At 55.6% G+C, this 20,491-nt stretch overlaps 1 protein-coding gene across 2 annotated transcripts in view; it reads right to left on the bottom strand.

The window, feature by feature from the left end:
• Cfap77 (cilia and flagella associated protein 77) overlaps positions 1-20,491 on the bottom strand; it is a 118,586-nt gene that overhangs the window by 63,927 nt on the left and 34,168 nt on the right. The window lies entirely within an intron of this gene.

Below are 20,491 nucleotides of genomic sequence, written 5' to 3'. Positions count from 1 at the left end.
GGCGGAGGCAGCGCCCTAAAAGGAAGCCTGTTAATGAGGCCGGGGTCGCCCGGGGACAGGACGGGCGGCTACTGATTTCAGCTCCAAACGGGGAGGACGGGACGGCCTGCCTCTTTGCAGCTGTGGGGCGGTTGGCGGTTCGCGGGCAGCTGTGTAGGAACAGAGAGCTGCTCCTCCTCCGTCGGCAGCAGGGCAGTGGCCACTTATGGGGCCCGAGTCACCAAGTCACCGTTCCTTGTCCCTTGTGATCTGCGAAGATGGGGAAAGCCAGGGAGGGAGAGACGCAGGGAGATTTGGGGGCTAATGAAGGGAGCGCGGGTCGGAAGCTTCGCTGGGCGGTGCCTGGACAGGCTGCAGGGAGGGGAGCACCCAGAGGCTTGCAGCCAGGGGTCCCGGCTAGGGTGCCTCAAGGTCAGGCAGCTCCCAAGGGCGTTGGCAGCAAGGCTCTCACAGTCCCAGGCTCCAGCTAGGCCAGCACACCCCGGGCAGCGCTGTGGGGTGGACAATGCAGACAGACCCTGAGGGGCTGAAAATCTGCTTGTTCCGGCTATTTTAAAAACAAGTGGGTGTTTAAATTTCTGAGTTTTGCGTCCGTCAGTGGGCTTTTGAGCTAATGGGTCTCAGCTGCTGTGGAGAAAGGACAAGGACAGTACCCAGGGTGGACCTCTGGTCGCTTATGTGGCAGGAGCCCAGCTCCACAGAGAGGGCGCCTATTCCGGCTCCAGGCTCCTGTGTGGCCCCTCACTCTCCACTCCCGGCCTCTGGCCTCCTAGCTGCTCAAGTGGCAGGCCCCCCGGGCACCAAGCCACTGCCCCCCTCATCCACTCCTGGGGCTCCTGAGCTCGTTGCTTCAATACCGCCTCCTCTGGGACCCCCTGGAATCGGCACCCACTAAGAAACCCCAGCCCCACCAGGACAGTGTGACCCTTTGATGGATGGGTGGTGGTTTCCACCACATCTGGCTCAGCAGCAGGTCACCCGTCTCCCCTCCTCTGTCCTCAGAGTTCCCCTTTGTAAAATGAGGAGCTGAGTTCTCTGCTATCTGGGGCCCTTCCGCTCTGCCGTTCCTTTCTGGAACATGTCTAGACCCACGTCGCCTGTTTCTTGCCTTCGGGAAGTCGGTCCAGCGCAGGGGGAGGGTTCGCAGCCCATCAGATCTGGGCGGCAGAGTCAGGGCTCCCACTTGTGCCCTGGGGCAAGGCCTCAGCCCGATCTCTAAGCCTGGGGTCTGGTGAGACTCTTCAGTGCCCCTCACGCGGCAAACCATGCCAAATGTCTTCAGCTGGGACAGGTGCCGGGGACTGCAGAAGCCCAGTGAAGCCGCCGTCCCACCACCATCAGCGCCCCTGCCCCTGGGATGGACGGCTCACGTGCTCCCTAGGAAGCTACCCGGGCTGCCCTGGGATGGTGCTCGGGCCCTGGGATGGTTCACCGTGGGGCTGTGGGCCCCAAGCCACTTTGAGGAGGCCCGCTGGGTTGGGGGGAGGCCCCTGGAGGCCCAACTGCACCGGCTAGGCCTGGGAAGTGTGGAGGAACCGCAGGACGGAGACCAGCCACCCAGGCCGGGGCAACCCATCTGCCTGGCAGGTCTCCACAGGTGACAGCTGGAAATGACATGGCTCTGTGTTCAGGGCACATGATGGCCAGTGCCACCAACCCGGGTGACTGTGGGCAGCTCCTCAGGAGCAGCAGGGTTGTGCAGCCCAGGGAGAGGTCCCCAGCACAGGGCAGGATCGCTACGTGGGAGGTCTGATCCTCCTCAGCCCAGTCTTGGAAAGGCCCTCACTCCTTGGGGCTCTGGCGATCATGGGAGGATGAAGAAGAACGAGGGTTCCGTTATTGTGGGGGACGCCCGCGACAGTCTTGATCCAACTTATAAAAGAGACAGATTTGGTGCAACTGGATAATTTTGCTCTCCGCTGCAGAAAATCAGGAATGCTGGTCATACTCCACGGCTGGAGTGAGCTCAGCGCCGGGCGGAGACCAGCCTGTAATTACCAAAATAGGAAAAGAGCAGCGTTTTGTAATGAATGACAAGCTGCTGAGTGGAAATCTAATTTGGTCTAATTAAGCAGCCTTTTGTGAGGATTTGTCTTTAGATGAAAAGGGGGAGCAGGAGATCTAAATGCAAATGAAGCCCACGGTTTGGGTTTTAAAGGGCCAGGCTGAGGAGAGCTGGGCCCTTGTCTCACCCAGACCCCGCTGTCTGGTCCCTTCCCTCCCACGTCTTCTCACGTAAGACCCTCAGCCCACAGAGCTGCTGGGGAGCAAAGGGCAAGCTGATATTGTGTGGACCAACCTCACGTTGTTAGCGTGGACCAACTGGCCTGGCCCAGGCCCCAGATAAATGCCCACCTCCCCATTAGATGGGACACGCCAGGAGCCAAGAGGTCGGGTTGCCTCCCAGGAGCTGGGACGCACAGGGCGTGGTCCACCCAGAACTGTGGCGATCCCTGAGCGCACATTAGTGGCTGCTCTCCCCCAGCCTCAGCCCCGGCAGGTTGGCCGAGGTGGTCAGTACCCTCACACCGATTCCACATTCTCCCCACAGAGCCTTTCTCTTAGTTTCCAAGGAAATTGCAAAATCTGGACCTTTTTCATCTTCTGGACTAGAAGGAATGGAGTGAGGGAACAGGTGGCTGTGGCCGATCGTATCCGGCTGGGCCACGTCATGAGCCCTCCTTTGTGACCACTGGTGGGATTCACAGCCCCCAACCCGTCCATCCGAGTCTGGGCAGCCCTCCCCTCACCCCACAAGCTTGCTTTGGTCTGTGGAATGCCCGAGACAGGGGGCTGGAGGAGGGACAGGAAGGCTCGGAGCACTGTGTGGAGAGTAGAGGGGTCAGCTGGTCTGGAGGACAGCAGCAATGTGAGCTGTGCCACTACTATGTGCCCAGTGCCTTGACCAGGCCCGAGTACGTGATTCCTGCTGACCCCTTGACCTGCCTGACCTGGCTGCGCCTGTGACTGGCCTCAGCCCCTGGCAGTAGCCCCGCAGCACCAGCCGCCAGCCAGCCGCGCATGCCACTGGAGGGTCTCTCTCATCGTCTCCGTCTTCTCGCTGAAATGTCAGCACTGTGTGGCAGAGACTGGTGTATTTTTTTGTTTCCTGCTCTGTTTCCAGTGCTGGGAAGAGTTCTCGGTGTAGAGTAGGTGCCCAGTGCATCTTCCAGTGAGGGAATGGAGACTCCTCCTCCTGTGAAGCAGGCCTACGCTTCTCCTGGCTTTCCGGGTCAGTGCTCAGAGAGGTCACCCCGCTGGTCACCTGGCTGGTACCTGCTGGCCTTCCTGTCACCCGGCGCACAGACGGGACAGCCAGCTCAATGTGAGACACTGAGGAAAACACAAGAGGCCGTGGACGCTCTGGCCGCCCCGAGGTCTGCAGAGTGACCGTCACTGACAGGGGTCAGAAGACCTTTCCAGGGCACCTGCCTGCTGGCCCCAAGCCTCCTCCTCTGGGCTTGTCTCCTAGGAGTGCTACAGCAAATCGCCGGAACCTGGTGGTTTGAGACAGCAGAGACGCGTTTCTCACATTCCAGGCCAGAGGCCGAAGGGAGAGGAGGGTGGGGTTGGTTCCTCGGGGCTCCCAGCAAAGGTTCTCTGCGGGCAGTCCCCTGTGCTGCTTGGCTCGCAGCCGCGTCACGGGAATCTCAGCTGCTTCCCCCGGGCCTGCTCCCGGGACCCTGCCTCCCCTGCCATCTGGCATGGTATCTTGCGACCCTTGACTTAATGACATCTGCAAAGACCCTATTTCTAAATAAGGTCATCTTCACAGGTACCGGGGTTAGACCTTGGCCCTATCTTTGGGGGGACACTGTACAACCCACCAGGCTCTCCAGCCGCAGGGCACCGCCGTGTGTTCCGGTCTTCCACGCGGATGAGCTCAGAGGGGCACCTGTCCACGCAGTGATACACAGTGAGTCGTGGGCACCACCCAGTGCCATGCACTGTGTCCAGGTGGCCCAGCCTGACCTCATGTGGCCACTACTGACCACTGCTCACACAGAGACAGATCAGACCCCAAAGAGAGAGGCTGAGTTCTGGGGGCCCAGAGCTCTCCACCCAGCTCCCCCACACTGCCCAGGAGGCTGGGGTCCCGTGGGGAAGGTCTCAGACAGTGTGGTCAGTGATATTTTCCTGGTGTTTGACCTGGAGGGGCATTTTGGAGGTGTCCAGCCTAGGGACCAAGTGTGGGGCACCCGGGGGACAGAGGGGAGTGGCTGGTAAGGGAAAAGAAACGACTGCAGGGATTCCGCAAGACAGCGAGCTTGAGGGCCTGGCAGGCACAGGCCAACCTCCCAGAAGAGGCCAACTCAAAATGCTGAGCAGGGACCCGGGCCGCGTTTCACAGTATGTGCCAGTTCTGCAGAGAACCTGAGCGGGAACAGCTTGGCCTTCCTCCCGAGGCGTTCGGGCCAGGAGAATTTAAGGCCGTTCAGAGAAAAAGTTTCTCTGCTCAGCTTCAAAGTCGGCTCCCTCCCACCCCTAGGTTCCCTCGGCAGGGAGGCCGGTCAGGGGCTGGACCTGCCTGGGGTCCTATGATGACCCCATCTGCAGACCCGCCTTGGCGCTGGGACCCATGGTGAGCTCAGAATAAGAATGGAGCATCTGCTCTGCCCGGTGTGTCTTTCGCCTCCAGATGCAGGATGCCGACCTGGGCTTCTCCAGCCACCTGCGGGGTCTGCCCATCAGGAAAGCCTGATGTGAAAGGTCGGGAAAAGAAGCTGCAGAGGACAGTCCCACGCTTGCTGGACGGCAGAAAATGTGATCGGTCCCCCTGGGAAGACCTCTCCGGCTAGGCTGATGCTGCCAGCAGGTGACAAAAGCCTCTTGTCCAGAACCGTCTCCAGTGGAACCACAAGAGAGTCAACGTGGTTGTCCAAAATGGCTGGTTCCCTTCATGGAGAACGACCTCAGGCAGGACTCGACGCCTTTAGTATTCTATACCCAGAATTCCCACAAGAAATCAAATGTAATCCTCTTTAAGAAGCTTTAAATAATTTTGAGCTTTCTTATTGACTTATTAAAATGCAGCTTAAAACGCGCCTTCAATGCGATCCTTTTACAAGGGTCAGGGATGTAAAGTTGGAGGAATACAATTAGTGGGTTAGCTGGAAGGGTAGCTCTGTCGCATCTGATTTTGACTATTCCAGAGAAAACTTCCCTGGGCATTTCTGATTCCCCAGCGGATCGGCCCCCAGTCCTGTGGCCATTCCAGACTTCCTCTGAACCGTGAGCCTCCCGTGCCCACCATGACTTGGTGGTTCCCCAGCCGTCTCTGTGCAAAGAACCGTACCACCTGCCGCCACACTCGGCTTCCCTTGCCACCCACCCCCAGTGCTACCTCTGTGAGCACCCATTGGTCCCAACGTTTTTAGACACACTTTTGCTGCTGGTTTTGGAGTGCTTGGGTCATCCCAAGGGTGGCCTGTGACCCTGCATGTTGAGTGACATGGAGCAGCCATGAACCACCCATTGCACATGAGCACCACTCCTCCCTGGGAAGAGCACACCCAGAGTCACAGCTGGGTAATTGTGGGTTTGGGTGAGCCGATAAACCAGGGAGTGGGGGACTGCCCAAGGCCCTCCTGAGCGTGCGCCTGCCCAACAGGGAGCTGAAGTGAACAGGGGCTGGGAAAACCAAACTCTTGCAGGCGAGGGATCCTCCAGACCACACGCATGCCCTGCTTCCACCAAAGACAGGCAAGACCTTTATAAATGTGAAACTCACAAGAGGCAAGCCACCTTCTGTAGGACAGTGTGACATCTGCAGAGGACCCCAGCTCCCTCCCTAGGGCTGTCGCAGGAGACTGGGGTTTTCAAGAGAGGACCTGTCATCTGGATGGGAAGGAGCTCTCGGGGGTAGCGACAGCCCCATCACACCCAGGAACCTCCCATGCCCAGCTGGCAAAACCCCAGGGACCTGGCCTTCAGCTTTCCCTCTCCGATTTGGCCTGGAATCCCTCCCTGGATACGGGAGCATCTGCTGGGCGAGTGACTGCCGGGTGGGTGTCTAGGCTCAGGAGCTGACTGCCTGTGTTGCAATCCAAGCTTTTGTTTCTCATCTGCTGAACAACCTCACCCACTTCCCCTCAGCCCTCTCTGCCTCAGTCTTCCCAGCTCTAACACAGGGGTGCCTCAGAGAAGCCCCCTGCAAGGGTTTTTTTTTTTTTTTTTTTTTTCAGTTCAGGATCTTTTTTTTTTTTTTTGATTGTTCCAAACATTTCAGAGCTCTTGATAAATTATCTTTCATACATTTGACTCCATTGGGTTTTGAACTCCCATTTCTACCCCAAATACAGATAGCAGAATCACATCTGTTACATACTCACATTTTTACCTAATGGCATATTAGTGACTGTTGTAATCTGCTACCTTTCCTATCCCCTACTATCCCCCCTCCCCTCCCCTCCCACCTTCCCTCTCTGCCTCCTCTACCTGCAAGGGTTTTCACCAGGCTCAGATCACAGAATGCTTGCCAAGTGCCCAACGTAGGAAATTGCTGGTTCCGTGGGTCCAGATTGGGGAAACCCTGGCGGTTCCAGATGGTTCAGTACCATGCTCTGCCCTGTGCCTGTGGTGAAGCTCACAGCTGATGCAGAGCTGATTCGACCCATGCTCCGGGGTCCCAGGGCCTCTGCCTGTGCTCTGCACCCCCCGCTGCTGCATGATGTAGGCGCCTGGCAGCCAGGCCCCCACGGCCCACACTGAAGCCTGGCTTCTTCATCCTACAGAACAGAGCCACACAAAGTCCCCCTAACTGGCCAGCCACCCCATCACAGAAACCTCCCTGAGTGTCATCATGACATACAACAGATCGTCTAGCGTCACGTGTGTGCAGGTGCTAGGCTCGGTTCTGGGGATGGAGGAGTGAGACCTGTGGGGCATCTGCCCGGGAGCTGGGCTCCACTGTCCAAAACAGCAGATAAAAACCCAGGTGCTGGGCTGTGGTTGTGGCTCAAGTGGTAGAGCGCTCGCCTAGCACGTGTGAGGCACTGGGTTCAATCCTCAGCACCACATATAAATAAAATATATTGTATCTACCTAAAACTAAAAAATAAATATTTAAAAAAAAACAGGTGCTCAGTGAGATTCAAATGTCAGGTGAGCAATGAACGGCTTTTTGGTATAAGCATGTCTCAACATCACATGGACCATATTTATTATTGCACAGGACGTACTTGTTATTCACTGTGTACGTGGAGTTTGAATTTAACTGGACGCCTTGCATCTTCTCCAGGTAAGGACAACCCAAAGAAAACCCCAGTCCATCCTTAGTGGGGGGCCAAGGGCTGTTTTCATCCTCATCAGAAATCATCTGGAATTGTGCAGCGGCTCCTGCCCACTCCTTCCTGGTGCACTATCAAGTGACTGGGGTACCTTTGTCATTCAGGTAACAATTGGGCTCCCCTGAAAACAGATTGTTCCTAGAAAAAGAAAAAAAAAAAAAAGCCTCGTCTAGCTCGTTGACTGTAGTCGGGGCTGGCCAGGTCCCTGTCACCAACCTACCTGGTTATGTTCACAGCCCCGTGGAAAACATCCCCCAGTGGAAGAAACGTGAGACTCTCCGGAGCAGCTTGGGGTTGGTGCAGGGCCTGCGGTGTGGCCGCCGACTGGTGTGCGCGAGAGGGGTCTGTAAGGCAGCAGGAAGGAGCGGGAAGGCGGGGCTGCCTGTGGCTCCTGGACCTGGACCTGCAATCTGCTATGGAGTTCTGGGTGGGTGGGTTTGTAGCCACCTTGTCCAGTCATTGTGTGGGAATGTCCCAACCTCTGCCTCTGCGCCGGCATCGTTTCCGGCTGGGGTGGCGCGATCCCGTGTGGCCTTGGCTTTCCTGACCACCCCATTGCTTCAGTGCTGCCTGGGTCCTTGGAGCTGTGCCCCACCTGCCGGTCAGACTCAGTCCCTCATCACCGGAGGCACGAGCCTCTGGCCCAGGTACTGGGAGGGGGGGCCTGCAAAATGTTTTCATTTCCAAACAGAAGGGAAAAATAAACACACTCACTTATAAATTATCATTTTAAATTTCTCTCAATGCATCCCTGAAGGCAAAACTGAGCATTTGGCTTGCTTGGGAAATAGGCCACATCTCGTTCTCAGAGAGAACAGAGCACTGCTGCCCAGCAGGCACCGCACAGCCCGGCCGAGAGGGCTTTGAGGGGTAAGGACACCTGGCTGCCACCCTCTCTGACCACTTCTCCACCCATAGCCCCTGGAGGTTCAGCTCTCTGGCCACCCCTTGCTGGCTTGGGAAGCTTTGAGCTTCCTCACCTGTCACTGGGGATCTAGGGGTACTTCCCTCCTGGGGTCCTAACGACTGTAAGATGGCCACTGCCGCACCCCCTGCTCAGCGCATCCCAGGCACCCACTAAATGGTGGTTCTCCATCCTACACTAAGTGGTAGTCATTACTGTCATTACTGCACGCTGGGATGTCTTTGAAATGCCCACTTAAAGAACTAGGGAGCAACTGGTGGGATCTGAGTGAGCCTGTGAATAGGGCGAGGTAGGTTTCTGGGTTTTGCAGTTTCGTGGGTTATTAAGGTGGTCACCCTGGGGGCGGCTGTGAGGAAGGTACTCTGTGCAATGTTTCTTTTTTAAAAACAGATGGGCAGATGAAAGAAACTTCAGAGAGGAGGATGCCGAGGCCAGCGGAGGGTGGAAGGGCTTTCTGGAAACGGGGATGAGCCTGTGGGTCCCCTCCCCCCCACCGCCCCTGCCCCTGTTCAGCTGCCGTGGTATTTCCCTTCATTATGCCAGCGCCTCAGAAGTAAACCTCTCTAATTTCCTACACCACAGCTATTTATTTAAATGCTAACTCACATTATGAAGTGATAATCCACACGCGCAGGAGATAATTTATGAAGCATTTAAATTAAGAGGAGCAGCTAATTGGGAGCATGTGTCTTGTAAGCCTTGCTAACACCAGAAAACTACAAATTAGGGGGATGGAAGAGGGTTTCATCTTGCCTTCGTCTTCTTTTGTAAGGTACTTGGGGGGCAGGATGTCTCTGTGATTGCATAGGCGGCCCCCCACTCCCCGAAGCCGCATCTCTGCCCTGGCCCCAGCTTCTCCCCGAGTCCTCCTGTCCCAGCAGGTGGACCCCCCCACCACCATCCCCTTGGATTCTCCACTCCATTGAAAAGGTGCAGGTGGCCCAGACTGGCACTTTTCACCAGGCCCAGTGACACACACCTACTTGGGAAGCTGAGGCAGGAGAATCACTTGAGCCCAGGAGTTTGAAGAGTGACCTCTTCTCAAAAAAAAAAAAAAAAAAAAAAAAAAAAAAAAAAAAAAAAAAAAAAAACTCTACTTTTTAGGCATTTATACCTATTGAAGAAAGAGAGGCAACTTGCAGGGAAGGGGCAAGAAGCTGGAAAATATAACTAAACTGGGATCGTTTTAGAGTGACTCTGACTCTTCCCACTTGAAAATGGCCATCCTGATCTGAATCCAGAGGCTGAGTTAGCCTGGGTGCTCATCCACAAGGACATGTGTGCGTTTGCCCACTGTTTCCTTCAAAGTCGTTAAATGAACAGCCACTATGTGGAAGCACTGGGGACAGAGCAGCCAGCAAAAGAGACACTGCAGTCCCCGGTCACCTGAGGCTCACATTCCAACCACAAAGACGAATTTCGCAGGACCCAGCATTTGATTCCCTGCCTGGGGTGTCAGACAGTGCAGGCTGCTGTCAGGTGAGGGCTGTGGCCGCTCTGCCCTGGTCCTGGAGACATCCCTGGGGAGGGGGGAGGAGCCCGTGGGAATGGAGAGGCCCAGCCCCAGAGCTCTCAAGCCATATGGAGATGTGGCAGCCCAATCCTAGAGTTTGTGAGTGATTGACACTTGCGATTTCAGAAGCATGGTCCAAAAAGAGGAATGAAATCCACCGGTTCGTAATGTTTACGTTGATCACACGTTGGAGTGAGGCCGTTTTGGACAGAGAGGGTTGAATAACGTGATTAAAATGACATCCACGGGTTTCCTTCCCCCTCCTCCACAGTGGCTCTGGGACCCTTCATGCCACACGAGCCGCGGATGCTGCTTTCCTGTGGGCTGGAGCTGCCCCGGAGCTGCCCGCTCCAGCGACACTCGGGATCCGGACAGCTCTGCAGACAGGTGCGTCCCGTTGGCCCTCAGCTCTACCTGTCAGCTCTGTAGCCTGGGAGTCGTTTAACTTCTCCGGCCTGGGTTTCCGCCTCTATGAGATGAGGGACATCAGCAGCGTCGCTGGGAGGAGGTCCACAAAGGCGGAGTCTCCTGACCCACCTGGCTCATGCCGTGGTGAGCACGGCTACGGACGCGCTAGGCACCAACCAGGAATGCAGCACGTTTCCTTCAGACACGAAATTTTAAAATGCTCGAGATCGTATTAGGTACTGTCTCCTGGAAAGACCCGAGTGTCTTCACGGTTGGGGGAGAAGCTGGCCTTCCTCGGGGGACCTCCCTGTAGGAGAAGCAGGCTGAGAGGAGGCACCAGGTGGACACTCCTCTTTCCCATGTCCTGCCCAGCCTCTCTGCCTCTGTCCAGGAGGAAGGAGGAGTTCTGCCAGCCCATGCCTAGCTCAGAGCACCCGGGCAGCATTCAGGCCTTTCCAGGACAGGCCGAGGAGACTGCGCCTCCTCCCCGTCGGCAGCCCCATTTGTTAATGCGGACTCCAGGGGCCCCGCGTCTGTTCTCAGGTCTGATTTCCTGCTTCTCTTGAAGTCCGGACCTGCTTCCAGAGCCCTGGGCTGCAGGCGCAGAAGGTGAGGAGGACACTGTGCAGGGCACACTTCACCACGTCTGTGGTCCACCCTCTGTGTCACTGGGATGGCGTCCCTTTTCTCCTGCACCACTAGGGTGCTCTATGGTGGGCCAGGCTGGCTCCTCTAGTGGGAGTGACCTGGGACATCCAGCCCCTGGCCAGAGGGACACTGAGATCCCCACCTCATCCAGAAGTCCATTTGGATGTCCTGCAGAGAGTCAGCTCCCTGAAGACAGCCCGGGTCTTTCTCCGCAGCACCAGGAACAGCACCTGCCACCAGAGCAGGGTGCACCCGGAAGAGGCAGCTGGAAAAGGCTGGGAAGGGGAAGGCGGTTGGGCACACGTGGCTGCAGGGGAGTGAGTCGGCCACCTGTGAAGGGCAGGTCTCAGCACCTGTGATACCTGACAGTGTGGGGACCCTTCAGCCCCCAACCACACCCTACGGAGAGTTGTGCACCTACGCACCAACGTCTTTCATAACCTTGAGAAACGAGATGACATACATGACCACGGACGACCAGGGCTGGCATGGGGAGCAGAATCGTGTTCTCTGGGACAGAGAATAAGGGGACGACTCACAGCCATTATCAAGGAGGGAGGTCACCCCTGCTGTGGGAAGGTTGTGCCTGAGAGACAGACGGTGGAGCCGAGTCCCACATGTGGAAAAAGGGAACAGGAGGGATAGGAACACTGGCATATATTTAGAATTTTTCTGGAGTAACTCAGAAGCAGCGCCCCCCAGAGACCACCCCACCCCCAGGAAACCAGGCTGGGCTTCTCTCTGGGTCCCAGGGGGCTGCTCCCTTCCTGCTGCTCCAGCACTGAGTTCCGTGAACAAGGCCAGACGAGGAAGCAGCCAGCTCACACTGGGAATTGGGAGACCCACTGTGTGACAGTGACTAATCGCTCCCTCTCTGAACCTCTTTCTTCTCTCCCATAAAATGAAGCAGCAGAAATGTTCAATAAATAGATATCAGGTACCTGCCGTGTGCGAGGGACCACAGAGTCCTATCTGGGTTTCCTTGATTTCTCCTCCTCTTTAACATTTGCAGAGAAAACTGGAAAGGACCCTTGGGGCTTTTAAAAAATGCTTACTGCATTCTCAAGGACGCGGGCGCCGAGCATCAGCGGGGAGAGGCGGCTGGGGCTCTTCAAGGCGGGTGACGCTGCATGACAGAGGCCCCAGCCACCCGCCAGCACAGGAGGGCTGCGTGTCTTTAACAAAGCTTTGCCCACACACACCAGTAATTGCCTTGTTATGGCCATCGGTGTCATCGTTCATCGGCCGGTCCAGGAAAGGCCCCGGGGAGCAGTCTGCCTTTGCTAAACCAATATTCCCTACGACAAGCCCCTCAGCCTTCCTCGTGCCGTCCCCATAGAATAAATCTTCCGTTGCTCTTTGCTGAATGATCATGAAGACATGATTAAAGTTCGAGATTTATAGCTTCCTTGGGCTTGAGGAATCAAGCTGTTCCTGCGCTACGGCCGGCCCCCCGGGCTGCTGGGGACCAGGCAGCCGGGAAATAGTGGTCCTCGAGCTGACGGAGGCCTGATGAAGCAAATGCAATTTGTACCTTGGCCAGATGGCAGCTGGTGCCCCTGGCTGCACCTCGAGGCCTCGGGCAGGGGCGGGAGGAAGCCGACCTTGCTCCAGCCTGTCCATACCACACCCCTTGGCCAACGTGTGGGTTTTGTCTAATCGGGAAACAGCAGGGCCTTGGCCTGTCCTGTTCTCGGGCGCCATCCAGAGCACCCTCCTTGCTACGATGACTTTCCAAGCAGTGCCAGATATGTGTGGCCTGATCCTCCCGAGGGATCTGGGGTGGACATGAAGCTTCCTTCGGAGGTCAAGCTTCCTGGTACGGCACCGTTTCTAAGAGCCAGCCTTCGTCCAGCATGGGATGGACGTGCCGGTCACTGGACCAAGGGCTCTGACAATGATATTCATGAACTTCTAGATCTTTTTTTATTCATGTTCAAATTATACAATCTAAACCCAACCATCTGAAGGTTCTCTCCTTTCAGGACATCCAGGACGTTCACAGTGCTGCCCGGCTAGCTCTCTCTAGAGCCAGAACCGCCCCCTCATCCCGCAGGGGAGCGCCCGCTGAGCCCCACTCATCCATCTGACCCTCCTGACTCCGTGACTCCTGGGCGTGGCCTCTGGCTGGCTTCTTCCCTGGGTGAGCTTCAGGTTCACCAGTGTCGGGGCCGGACCTGTCCTCGCTCCTGGTTATGGCCGCGTTCCACTGCACGGTGTGACTCAGCAGTCTGTGTGTCTGCTGCTCTGTGGTGGTGGGTGCCGTCATCGTCTCCACTCCACCCTGTCTTAGGAGGTCAAGTCTCTCTCCCAGGCCCAGGGCATACATGGAGGGAGCAGGTGGGGCCAGGCAGTCTGATCCCTGGGCTGCCCAGGGCCTGGGAGAGAAGCTGGGGCCAGAGTAGAAGTAGGGAGCAGCAGCAGGAGGCAGAGGAAGGGCTCTCCTGTCCCCAGAGCTGGTGCAGCCAGAGAAGTCCTTCCCTGTCCCCTGCAGGGTTGGTCATTGAACCCCATGGTGCCCGTATGCAAGGACCCTGGGGGACCTGGAAGAAAGAGAGATGCTTCTCCAAGGTCTGCCACAAGCACATGCTCACACACACACACACACACATACACACACTCATGTTCACACACACTAACACACACATATACAGACTCACCCACATACACACACTCATGTTCACACACACTCACATATATACACGTGTGTACATGTATACACACTCATGCCCACATACACATGCACACTCATGCTCACATGTGCACACATGCACCCACACATACACACATTCATACACATATACAATACATATACACACTCAAACACACAAGCATTCACACACACCCGCTAACCCGTCTAGGCTGGAGTAGATACACAAGGATTAAATCAGACAATTCCCAGATTGTAAGTCCAGCTGCTACCAGGAAAGCAAGTCACAATTTATTGGGATTATCTTTTAATTTTGCCACAGGAGGGCTTCTGCCAGGATCTGGTCTTGTTCTCAAATCTGCCCCCATCTTCACCCCGGCTGTACTTAGAGAAAGAGGTCAACTTCAAAAGACCTCAATCATTTCATGATTTTTCCCCTCACTTTTATCTCCTATGCACACGCTTTTCCATGCTAGTCTGCTTGAGAGAGTGGCTGCCAGAGTAACATAAGACACGACCCAAAGAAGCCTTCCCTCCGTGTCTTCCAGAGAAGCGGGCTTCATCTGTGCTGCCGAGTTCAACAGCCACTAGCCACGGTGCCATTTAGACAATGAGTTAAAATTAAATTGGACCAGGAATTTGGTCTCCTTCCTCAGTAGCCAGATTTCGAGCGCTCAGCATTCCCGTGTGGCTTGTGGCATCCCTGCTGGACAGAGCAGAGACCGAGCTCTTCTACCCAGGAAGTTCTGTGGGGCGGTGCTGAGCTATTTAGTGCCAGTCTCCCAACTAGTTGTCTCCTTCTCACTCCGTCTCGTGGGCGGCTAGCCTCTGAAAGGAAATAGACATCACCCTCCGCTGAGCAAAAACCACTGCTCAGATGAACACCTGCCTCCCTGGAGAGATGATGGGGAGATGCAGCAGTGCTGGAAAAGTTCAGCCCAAATGCCCGATGCAGAGAAGGGTGGGCAGAGGGCGAGGTGAGATCAGCAGAGCCTTCCACGCCCCCGGCCAGGCAGACAGAGGTGGAGAGACCTGGGGTAACCACCTGTCACTGTGGCTGTGGCTATAAGCAGCTTCAGGTGACTCAGGCGCACGGGGGGCAGGTCTGTGCAAACAAGCTTGGCTCCGGTGTCATGGGCCCCGTCTTTAGGCTCTGATTTAGGGCCTGGCAGGGTTTTCATTGCCTAGCCCTGGATCTCACACACACACACACACACACACACACACGGAGAGGCTGCTCTGAGTCAGGAGGGGACCCACACCTGGAGTTTCTCTGCTGCTCTGAGCTGCAGAGAAAATGGGACCATAAAACATGACAGGGAGAGCAGGCACGGGGCTTCCGGAAAGCAGCGATGGTGCCGTTAGACTTCTAACTGTGCCTGGGAGAGCTGGACAAGACCCGGAACGCCAGATTAATTATGTCCAACCCGAAGGCACAGCCTGGTTTCGGGAAGGGAAAGAGACGTTCCAGGGGCCGGCGTTCGCCCAGGTGGGATCCAGAGGAACACGCAGGCTCCGATGCTCCCACCCTGCCTTCGCCGCCTTCCCCTTCTCTGGCCTCCTTGGGAAGCAGGCAGGAGCAGTTTGTTTTTGCCTGCCGGAGGAGACTTGAAATATGACGGAGGCGCCGCGCGGAACGCTCCCTCCGGCCCTGCCCCGATGGCACGCGCGCAGACATGAAAAGCAAATACCATCAGTAACCTGTCGCTGGAACCCGGCTCCAAGGCGGGAGTTTTTCTCCCTGCCGGGGCTGTTAGCGGCGATGTATTTCTCCCTGCACTAAGCACCATCTTTCCCAAGGCTGCATTACAATGATTTATAAACCCCATTTCTGGGGAAAACGAATAGATCAAAGCGAGGAGAAAAGAAAAGGCGACATGAGCAGCTGGAGGAAGATATTGAAGCATGAAACAAAAACACAAATGAAAAACCAGGCAGTGGCACGATCCAGCTCTTCCTCGCCGCACTTTTATCAGAGAAAAATTATAGCAAAGTCTCTATTTTAATCCTTTTTCCTCCTCTGGCCTCCTGTCAGTTACCAGGGCTCTGCTCATCTCCTGGGCATGCGCCGGAGTGGGGCCACCCAGGGTCCCACTGCAATGGGGCCCAGGGATCTGTGGGGCCGATGCTCCAGCCCCAGCCCCATCTTTCTCGCCTCGGGGGAAGGGGCTCCGCGGGCTCCTGAGTGCAGGAGAGGGGTTGTCCTTGTTGTTTCACAGGGGGACCAGCCAGGGGTCTTTCCAAAGAGCTGCCTGGGATCTCTTTAAATCTACAGCTGGCTCCAGAGCCTCTTCTCATGGCCCAGGTGGTAGTTATTCAAACTGAGCAGTTTCTTTGACCTGATGTTGTTTGAGACCCGGGGAAAAGAAACGGACCCAAGGCAGAGTGAGCTCACCAAGAAGGAGGTGCTGCAGGAAATCTTCATGAGACCTGCCCGGCCGCACTCAAACCCATCCACACGCCTGGGTCCACAGCCAGGGCTCCTGCTCCCAGCGGGGCCTAGGACACTGCCCCATCTCACTTTTTAAGGCTCAGTTGAATGCATTCTTGGAGCCAACTGGATGCTCCCAAACAGAGCCGAAGGGTGGCCTAGAGACCCTCAGGGCAGGCAAGTCATCCCAAGAGCTGGCTGAGCCAATGGGAACAGCCTGGGAGCTGGGCAGGCAGACCTCAGGAAGGGTCAGGCCAGGCTTCCTGGAGGAGGCGCCTTTTGAAGTGGGCCTGGAAGGAAGGACACACAAGAGCCACCGAGGACAGAGTCCCTCCTTGGTCATCAGCTGGGGACAGCCTTCCTCCCCCTGCTCTCGGCATTTACTACCAGAGATGCTAACGAGGTCACTTATTTACTGTCCACTGCTTCCTACCAGTTGGTAAGCACGGGACCCATTTCTCCCACCCTGTTCCCCAGAACCTGAGATGGTTCCTGAAGCACAGCAGGTGCTAGATAAAAACCCATCCAGCAAACGAACGCATGCACGCCAGGCTCCACGCTCCCACATTCTCAGTGAATCCCTAGCCATATGCCAAGGTTTGTAACAGTCCCATTTTACAGACAGGAAAACCAGAGTGGTCAGGTGTCTGGCTCAGGGTTCCGTGGGCTGCACGTAGCTGAGGCTGGGTGAGAACCTGGGTCCGTGGGCCTCGACGTCCACACTCCATGCCCTCCAAGTCCTAAAGTTGGGGCTTCACCCCTCTCTTTGGGGGTTGCTTCCTGTTGGGGCAGAGTGAACACAGGTGTGGGTGTCCCAGTTGCGTTTTCTAAGTGAGAAGCCCACAGACAGCAAAGTACCAAGGGGTCTTCGGTGAAGATGAACACCACCAAGAGCAAAGCTCCCTCCCCAGAAGGCCTACAGAGGGTCCAGCTGCATCTGCAGGTGGCACAAAGAAGACGCCTGCTGGGCCCCGGGAGGGCTGAGCCTTCCTGCCTGAGGCTGCTGTCCTCCACTGGTGTCCTCGTGCAGTCTAATTTGTCAACTTCTTTCTTAAAGGCCGAGTCAATAAAACAAAATCTAACCAGGGCTGTAACTGGAGGCTAATTTGCATGTGGGGTCATGGCATCTTATGATGTCCCCATTCCAGGTGGCCCTGGATGCTCTGAGAGATCAGTTAGTTTTGACTTAAGGGGTCTCTAAAAGAGGTGGCTGGGCCTGGGGGCAGGGCTGGCTCTGCAAAGGGACTGGTGGAAGTCAACAGGACATCACTGATACCTGAAGGTTGGGCCGCTGGGTGACTGGCCCTGTCCACTCAGTGGCCAGGACGGTGCAGCCCTTGGCCACACTTACAGGTATGTGGCTTTCTTCGAGGCCAACATATCGGTCGCATAATTAGGAGTGTGTATCTGCCTTCCTGAAGAAGCCTCCACTTCTAGGAGAGGATTCATCACGCAGTTCTGCTCAAAGGGGTGTCTGTCGTATCAAAGCAGCCTTGGTTGGTAAAAAAAAAAAAAAAAAAACCAAAAAGAAGAAGAAAAAAAACGTGATTTGCGGGTGGCTTCTCTGGAATGCACCTGCCACTAAACAGTCAGAGACGCGGGCTCCAGCGCCTGTTCCTTCAGCTGCAGCAGAAACCTGCTAACGTCGGAGCCTTGTGACGGGAAAAGAAGCTTGATTCCACTTGATTCGTGTGGGGAAGAAAAGCCAAAGTTTCACCCTAAAAGTTGAAAGACACTTACAACCGCCTTACACCTGTTTGTTTAATATTTTAGAGAGCACCTGGGTTTCTGGGATGATGAGCTACTCACTGTTTCCAGCCTGGTCTGATTTTTAAAAGATGGATTACAAACCTCCTGAAAATTGGAGTTTATAATTGAAATATTGATAAACTCTTTCCCATAAAGAAAAGACCAGATGCTGCAGTAATAACCGGGAAATAGGCAAAAAATAATAATGCTTTTCTCTGCTTAGCCAAGAAATACAATGACAGTGTTTATTGCTTACAAAACACGTCTGCCTTTCCTCAAATTGGATAGAAAAAATGAACCCCGATAAATTATGACACCCCTAAATTCCAAAGAATGTACATCAATTATTGGGGTGCCACCGCCATCCTCCTGGGCAGCCTACTTATTAGGTCTGTAATTTATTATTATTATGCTTTGGTGCAAATCCGCAGGCTGATAAAATGCTAATCTATTAAACAAACGTCCTCCTTTCTCTGAATCAGTAAGGGACAGCGTTCCAGAAGAGAGTACTGTAAATTAGCAAAGCCAGTGGTTCCTCTGGACTTGGAAGCCGACACCAAAAGATAATTAAGGGGGAAAGCGTGCAGTGTGGTCCAGGCTTTCTGAATCTTACCCCAGAAACCAGGAATTGTTACAGATGGGGGCAGCAAGATGCAGGACGAGGGTCCCTCGCTGGGTACTCCAGGCCCCACACCCCCAGGGCCCTTCTCCTAAAGACAAGATACTCCTGTGTCCCTTCAAGCATCAGTCTTTTGCCTTCAACTCCAGCCAGCGAGACACAATTCCTCCTTCAGGAAGTGTGAATAACAACGGCTTTTTCAAAAGCTGAATTCTAAATTTGGGAAGGGCTTCAGGAACCACTGAGTTACCTGCTTCCTTTTATAGAAGAGGAAAGGGAGCCCCACCGTGGGCATGACGGAGAGGTCGGCCAAGGTCGTGGCCGTGGGCCAGAGTCGACCAGCTTCCCGGCCACAGTCCTTGGCAGGAGAGGAGCCCGGTGGTTCACGCTGACTGAGCGCACACGACTCCACTCAGCACCCCGGGTGCTCTGCAGGCGATTTCTTAATGGAAATGGAGATGCTTCTCAGAGTCCAAGAATCTGGGAGGCAGAAAGGGCCACGGAGACGGTGGGTCTACTGAAGGCATCTGACCTACCTCCCCTCTCGGGCCCAGGAATGTTCCTGGAGAAGCCCATGCTCTGCAGCTGGGCTCGGCCTTTCCAGGGCACCGCAGCCCCCTGCAGAAGGCGCCTGTCCCACTGATGGGCTTGGGACACTCTTGGGCACCTCGTCTTTACATCCCAGTGGACTCTGCCTCTCGGAGGTGTCTTCCAGGGCCCTCATCCAGAGTCTCAGCCTCATCCTGGGCACAGGCCTGATACCTGGTGGGGGTCCGCTGTTGGTGGCAGCTAAATAAACCCAACTTTTCCAAAAGGCTTCCTCTTCAAAGACTTGAAAGTCACAGTCAGATTCGGCTTTGGCCTTTCCTTCTCCGTCACCTGTCCACCTGTGCTTTCTGGGTTGCTCGCCTGCCCCCCTTCACTTCAGGCCCACCGTACCCCAGGTGACCAGAATGAAGCCAGGCCATGCGCACCGGGTATCGCCTGTTCCAAGTGTTTGTGCCCAAACCAGACTAGAGGGGCAGGGCAGGTCGGGAGACAGCAACTGGCCCAGGAGCAAACCACAGCAGCAGGACTTGGGGGGAGGGGGACGATATGGAGAGGGGGCAAAGGTCATGCCAGGAGGACAAGAGAACTAGAGTGGGGCGGCAGTGTGGGTGCCGGGTGCCAAATCAGGCACACTCACGGGTCTCAACAACTCCTACACACACAGGGCAGGGCTCTCGACCCCAGACCTCCACAGAACTGTGAATCACTGGGGGCCGCAGGCCTCTGGGCTCCTCATTGAGTGCTAAACCCAACAGCACCAGAGTCCCTCTGTTTGTGAGACCCTCTGTCCACACGCACAGGTCCAAACCTAGCTCCTGGGTTCCCTCTGGGCTGGAGGCACTGTCCTTGCCTGAGGCCAAATCCCCATAACTACCCTCAGCTTCTGCACCCTCCCCCAGTCAGGCAATCTGAGCATCCCTCTGCCTCCTGACCCACACCCAGCTCCCACCCACTCGGCTGCGCAGCCTCCTCCTGGGTCTTCCCTCCTCCGGGCTTTGCCCCCCATTCCATCATCACTCTGCAGACAAGTGGTCTTGCAAAAAGCCAGGCCTGTTCATTTCACGTTCCAGCTTAAAACCTTTAGAAGCGGCCCATGGCCTGCAGAACCCAAACCAAGATCATCCAGTGGGTGGCATGGTGTCCTGGTTACACCCATGGTCGGCACAGCCAGACCGCCAGAGTTCACGTCTCTGCTTACTTGCTAGTATATATGTTAATGAACCGTGCCTCCGTGTCCCCATCGGTGAAGAAGGGATAACTGGAGGACCTATCTCCCAGAAGCTGGGTGCCTGATATGCAGGGTTGAATGGGTGCTGGTTGCAGACCTTGCTTTTGTTATGAGCAGTCTAGGCCCAGGTCCAGCCTCAGTCCACATCCCGAGGTCATCTCTTGCTATCCTGACGTCCGCACTCCCAGATATTACCCTGCTGGCCCGGCAATGCTGGCCCACCCGTGGTACCCCTCCCGTGGTACCCTTCTTGTTTCTGTTTCTCCACCTGCTATTTCCTTTGCCTGGAATATCCTTCCCACCTCATTTGCCTACCAAACTCCCAGTCATTCTCCAAAATCCAGCGTCAAAGTTAAAAAAAACCTGACAATCCCAAGCCCTGGTGAGGACGTGGGCCCCTGGAGCTCTCAGCTCTTGCTGGCAGGAACTCAGGACAGAGCAGCCACTTTGGAAAATGGTGTGGCAGAACCTTATAAAGTCAA

This window comes from Urocitellus parryii, chromosome 4 (genome assembly GCF_045843805.1).
Source record: "Urocitellus parryii isolate mUroPar1 chromosome 4, mUroPar1.hap1, whole genome shotgun sequence".
Taxonomy (NCBI): Eukaryota; Metazoa; Chordata; class Mammalia; order Rodentia; family Sciuridae; genus Urocitellus; species Urocitellus parryii.
The sequence above is the reverse complement of the archived record's forward strand: the minus strand, read 5'-3'. Positions and strand labels throughout refer to the sequence as shown.